This window comes from Cricetulus griseus, chromosome 9 (assembly GCF_003668045.3).
Source record: "Cricetulus griseus strain 17A/GY chromosome 9, alternate assembly CriGri-PICRH-1.0, whole genome shotgun sequence".
Taxonomy (NCBI): domain Eukaryota; kingdom Metazoa; phylum Chordata; class Mammalia; order Rodentia; family Cricetidae; genus Cricetulus; species Cricetulus griseus.
The window spans coordinates 26895088-26901691 of NC_048602.1; positions in this window are offsets into that span (position 1 = coordinate 26895088).

Below are 6604 nucleotides of genomic sequence, written 5' to 3' on the forward strand. Positions count from 1 at the left end.
GCGGGCCCGTCTTTAGGTGCGTCAGCCACAGGGAGAGAGCGGGCCCCTGCCCTGTGCCCTTGCCAAGGAGAGAAAGGGCAAGAGGGAGTAGAGGTTCCCTGACAGTCCCCTGGATAAAGGATGTGTGAGTTTGGAGGCAAAGGGAGTACCAGGGTTCAGAGAGAGACAGGGGCATTCAAGGTGTGCTCGGGTTGCCTTGGCCTGCTGATTGGGGACACTGAGGCAGAACCCCTGTGTGTCTTCACAGAGCTCCTACTCGGATAGCAGAGACAGGCATTAGTTAAACAATTGGGAAAACTGTTATTTACAAGTCATTTATTGACACTCCGCCGGTCATCAGAGCCCTTAGAGAGCTGAGGCAGGAGGATTGCCAGAAGTCTGAAGCATAGTGAGTTCCAGGCCTGGCTGGACTACAGAGTGAGATCCTATCTCAAAGAATCAAAACATAAACATCTCGGCTAAGAGATTAAGACTTTGGAGGAGTAAGGGTAGAGAACTGAAAAGGAGTTGGGATTTAGAAGTGAATATGACTCTCAATATGGTTGGGCTGGGAGATAACACCAAATATCTATCAAGAAATGACTGAGAGGGTCTATAAAATCAAAATGCATTGCATACATAGGTGAGTCTCAAAAATAAATAAAAGTGGACAAAGAATTCTTGAACACCTATCATGTGTGCTGGGCACCGCAATATGTCCTTTAAATTTAAAACAACAAAAATGTTATTGGAAATCTAGAATAGTGGCCTAGGGGTCAGCAGTAGAAAACTTGCCTAGAATCCCCTGGTGTGGCTCAGTGGTAGAGTCCTTGCCTAGAATCCCTCAGTGGGGGGCTGGGAGTGTGGCTTAGTTGTAGAGCCCCTGCCTAGAATCCCCCAGTGAGGGGCTTGGGGTGTGGCTCAGTGGTAGAGCCCCTGCCTAGAATCCCCCAGTGAGGGGCTGGGGCGTGGCTCAGTGGTAGAGCCCCTGCCTAGAATCCCCCAGTGAGGGGGTAAGATAGTGCTTCATGGTGGAGCACTCACCTAGCATGTATGAAGCCTTGGGTCGCATCCCCAATATCATCCCTCCCTTCCAAAAAAGGATAAAAACAAATGTAAAAACCAAGAGTGGTCCCTTCATTCAATTGCCCAGCAATGGGAAGTTTCAACAGATGGTACACACAGCTACAGAGATGGATATTTAAAACTGTGTGACTCAAAGAAGCCATAAGCAAGACAACACACCATGTGACATTGTCCATTTGGAGCTCTGAGACAGACGGAACTAACCCATAGTGAGAGAAAAATGAACAGGCATTCTCTCTTAGAGTCTTGTCCTGGAAGATACCTCTTCCATCTCCATCTAGGGAGGGTGGCCTTGCGTGTGACGGGAGTGTACAGATCTGCTGAGCTGTCTATGTAGGCACTTATGGGTGTACATCATCCTTCAACAGAAACATGAGGAGGCCGAGCCTGGGCCTGGTGGCCCAGTCCTATAATCTGAGCACTTAGGGGACTGAGCATAACACGTTTGAGCAGAGCCAGCTACACAGAGAGACTGTATCTAGAGAGAGAAAGTGGGTGAGACGGCTCAGAACACAGAGGCCCTTGTCTCCTAGCCTGTCAGCCTGAGTTGGATCCCTGGAACCCACCGGGTGGAAAGAGAGGCATTGTCTTCTGACCTCCGCGTGTCTGTCGCGGGATATTTGAAATATCCTGCAACATCTACCTTCACCTCCAACATATGCACTAAATAATAAATAAATAAATAAATAAATAAATAAATGTAATGAGAAAGAATCACAGTGAGAGCTTGTACAAAAATCAAGGGTAAGAATAAGAAGGAGTGAGGAGGAGGAGGAGGAGGAGGAGGAGGAGGAGGAGGAGGAGGAGGAGAAGGAGAAGAGAGAAGGCTAGGTGTAATGGTTCAAGCTTACAATTCCAGCCTCAGGAAGCTGAGACAAAAGGATTGCATGAGTTGGAAGCCGCCTGGGCTATCTAGAGCAACCCTGTCTCAAACGCCCCTCCAGGCTCGCCAAAGGGTAGAGGACAGAGACTGGAGCAGTGTCCAGATGAAAAATAAAGGACGTTCGTTTGCTTGCTTGGCATGCACGGAACCCTGGCTTCTCTCCCCAGAGTTGCAAAAGGCGAGTGCAATGGAGACGGAGGCAGGAGGGTCTGAAGCTGAATTCGCCCTCAGTTACATAGTAACTTTGAGGGCAGTCTGGATGATGTGAGACCCTGTTTCAGGGGTGGGGAGAGAATGAGGAGGAAGAGGAGGAAAAAAAAACTGTCAGGAGTTGTCTGGTTAATGTAGGGACCATGAGGTTGTATTGGACATAAACGATCTCACAGAACACTGACCTCGGCCAAAGTCACCTGTGACCAAGGAAGACATATGCAAAAGCAAGTCTACCCCACTACTGCGCCCGAACACAGAAACAGACAAAATCGTTACACGAACGAACGAACGAACGGCAGTGTGACTCAGTAACCCCACATCCTGCTCAGCATGAGCGGTCGCTCAGGTTCTTATATTAATGTCAGTGACGAGTTTAACCCAGCCCGCTCTTCCTGCCTCCCAAACCAGGTTCATGAAGACCCTAACGCCGCCCTTGCTCTGTGACAGGGCAGAACAACACCCCACTTCCAGGAACTGGCCCCCAAACCACCACGAATCTTTACAAAGGTCTCTCTGGTCAGGAGTGGTGATTCAGCCTGGAGTCCCAACACGTGGTAAACGCAGAAAGTTTAAGGCTTCGTCAACTAGATAGCAAGTTCTAGGTCAGCCTGAGCTGGCTGGAAAAAAAAAAAAAAAAACTAAAACATTTTAAGAGGAAGAATTAGCAGGGATTACTGATGAATCAAATGGGAGGGAAGCCTAAAGGTGTGGTTCAGCTTCTTGGCTCAGCAGTACGGCGCTTTCCTAGAATCAGTGAGAGGTTGCAGCCTGGCTCAGTGGTAGAGCAATTACTTAAGAATCTCCCAGCAAGGAACTGGGGGCGTGGCTCAGTGGTAGAGCCCCTGCCTAGAATCCCCCAGTGAGGGGCTGGGGGCGTGGCTCAGTGGTAGAGCCCCTGCCTAGAATCCCCCAGTGAGGGGCTGGGGGCGTGGCTCAGTGGTAGAGCCCCTGCCTAGAATCCCCCAGTGAGGGGCTGGGGGCGTGGCTCAGTGGTAGAGCCCCTGCCTAGAATCCCCCAGTGAGGGGCTGGGGGTGTGGCTCAGTGGTAGAGCCCCTGCCTAGAATCCCCCAGTGAGGGGCTGGGGGTGTGGCTCAGTGGTAGAGCCCCTGCCTAGAATCCCCCAGTGAGGGGCTGGGGGCGTGGCTCAGTGGTAGAGCCCCTGCCTAGAATCCCCCAGTGAGGGGCTGGGGGCGTGGCTCAGTGGTAGAGCCCCTGCCTAGAATCCCCCAGTGAGGGGCTGGGGGCGTGGCTCAGTGGTAGAGCCCCTGCCTAGAATCCCCCAGTGAGGGGCTGGGGGCGTGGCTCAGTGGTAGAGCCCCTGCCTAGAATCCCCCAGTGAGGGGCTGGGGGCGTGGCTCAGTGGTAGAGCCCCTGCCTAGAATCCCCCAGTGAGGGGCTGGGGGTGTGGCTCAGTGGTAGAGCCCCTGCCTAGAATCCCCCAGTGAGGGGCTGGGGGCGTGGCTCAGTGGTAGAGCCCCTGCCTAGAATCCCCCAGTGAGGGGCTGGGGGTGTGGCTCAGTGGTAGAGCCCCTGCCTAGAATCCCCCAGTGAGGGGCTGGGGGCGTGGCTCGGTGGTAGAGCCCCTGCCTAGAATCCCCCAGTGAGGGGCTGGGGGCGTGGCTCGGTGGTAGAGCTCTTGCTTCTTATGCATGAGTCCCAGGGTTCAATCTCCAGCATATAAAAGAAAAGGGAGTGGGGGAAGCAGGAGATTTCTGAGTCCATTTTCTGGTCTTTCTTGTTCTAAATTCCATTCTCTAACATTAATATCAATCACAACAGCAATAAGAATAATACCCAAGAATCAAGCCCTTGCTTTGTTCCAGAATCTTTTCCAAACAGTACAGGTCTGTTCTCATCGGTTCTCTCCCGTGAGGTGAGAAGAGCTCCTGCCATCACGGGACAACAAACTTGGTGCTCCACACTCCTCAGACCACGACAGCTCTGCATTTCACAGGAGAGGAAACCGGGGCAGGGAGAGGCTTGGGAGTGGCAGAAGCGGGACTCGAACTCAGAGCTGTCTTCGAATGTCACTTGTCACCGATGGAGGCTCTTCCGGTTGTTCGTTTGCTTTTTGGTTTATTTGGTTGTTTGATTGCTTGCTTTTATTTGTTTCATGGTGTGGGGATTGTTTTGTTTTGTTTGTTGACGATGCTGGGTATAGGACCCCAGGCCTCACACACACTTGGCAAATGCTGTCCCATGAAGTTACATCCCCAGCCCTCTTTTTATTTGTTGTGCATGTGTTTGTGTGTGCGAGCACATGCGTGCGTATGCACACAGAAGGTCTGCGTGTGAACACACCCGTACTTGTGGATGTCAGAGGAGATGCCCACTGTCTGGCTCCATTACTCTCCCCTTTATCCCTTTGAGATGGGGTCTCTCCCTGAATCTAGAGGAAGGCTGGCAGCCCACAAGCCCCAGCCATCTTCCTGGCTCTGCCACTGAGGTTACAGGTGTGGCAGGGAATTGCCTGGCCTCTGTGCCTCTGTGTCCTCCATCTGGTTTGTTTGTTTGGTTGGTTGGTAGGTTTGGTTTTTCTAGACAGGGTTTCTCTGTGTCATCCTGGCTGTCCTGGAACTCACTCTTTTGACCAGGCTGGCCTCAAACTCAGAGATCCAGAGATCCACCTGCCTCTGCCTCCTGAATGCTGGGATTAAAGTCACGTGCCACCACTGCCTCGCTGCCCTCCACCTATTTAATGGAGATCTTAACATATACTTACCTAAGAGGCTGCTGTGGGAGCGATGTCAGGTGTTTGTGAAAAGCTTCAGGCAGCTTTCGACGCTACAAAAGCCTTAGCTTTTAATAACTTAGGTAGATTGTGCTATTATTATTGGTTAATATTCTTATTGGTTACTGTCAGTCCCCAGGTCTTCAGCTCCAGCTGTGTGCTGGACAAGACGTGGTGTGTGTCACTATGGTCACAGGTCCAAAACTCAGAAGGCTGGAGCAAGAGGGTTGCATGTTCAAGGCCAGTCTGGGCTACAAAATGATGGGCCATCGAGATAGAGTAGAGGCGCTTGCCACCAAGGCTGACAACCTGAGTTTGGCCCCCAGGTCCCACACCGTAGGAGAGAACCAACTCCTCTTAGACTGTCCTCTGACCTCCCAATGTGTAACGTGTCCGGATATACGAACAACAAAATAAATAGAATGCACGTGTCCGGATATACGAACAACAAAATAAATAGAATGCACGTGTAAAAAGCGAGAAAACATACCGGCCCTTTTATAAGCAACCTGTTGGGAGGGGCGGAGCGTGGTACCTGTACCTCAAAGGAGGACTCTGAGACCAAAGCAGAAGCTACTCCCTCAGGTCTGCAGGCCAGTGGCGTAGCAGTCAGCCCCAGCTGGCCGGATTGCTGACTGGCAGCAGGAAAATAGCGGCTGTGTTCAGAGAGATATCTGCTCCCCAGACCCTGCCCAGCACCCCTGTTCCCAACAATGACAAGCACCTCAGTCACCTAGGTGGGGTCATCCGTCATCCAGGGAAGACTCAAGAGAGAAAGTGAATGACCCTTGTGATGTCATCCAAAGCTGGCTCCAGCTGGATCCCCGTCACACATCTTTTTGCTGTGTGCCCCTGAATTAGTGTGTTTCCCTCTCTGAGGCTCCAAGGTATTTTTTTTTCTTGGTTTGTTGTTGCTTTCTTGTTTTGTTTTGCTTTGTTTTTTTAAACAGGGTCTTCAACCATATAGCCCCACTGGCCTGGAACTCACTCTGTAAACCACGCTGGCCTCAGACTCAGAGATCGACCTGCCTCTGCCTCCCAAGTGCTGGAATTAAAGTTGTGGGCCACCCTGCCTTGTAGCCCAAGGTGTCCTTCTTATCCTAAAGGAAATGATGAGGAAAGAACCAAGTCTGGAACCGTACAGCCTGAAATCTTGAGCTTGCTGTGTGATTCCAGGTAACTCACTCTCCCTCTCTGAATTTCCTCCACTCCCTTTGTAGAATAGGTCTGAAAACCTCAGCAGAGCTACAAGTCCCAGTGTTCGGCAGACAAAGTGATACTGCTGTGTTTTAGGCTTGGGAGGCCCCAGGAGCGTGGGAGAGTTTCAGGGGAGGAACCCCAACTGGTCAGACCAGAAGAGCTGGCTAGCATCTTGGAAGGGAGTTGGACCCAGGGTGGGGAGTGTGCTCTTGCTCAGGCCTGCCTGGATTTGGGCTGCTGACCTGAGCCTGGCCCAGGCCCAGAGAGCAGTTGTTTGTTTGTGTGCTTGCTTGGCTAATTTGCATGTTTATTTACTGATTTGCCTGTTACTTATGCATTTGTTTTCTTGCAACCTTTGTATTTTTGCTGTGGGCTGGAGACCATGCCCAGAGCCTCATGTCTGCTAGGCCAGGTTCCAGCGTCGAGCCTCTCCACCCCAGCTCCTCATACACTGGTGAACTGTGGGATTCTTCTCATTTGCCTGGGATTCCCATGTAAATAGAGGTCTCAT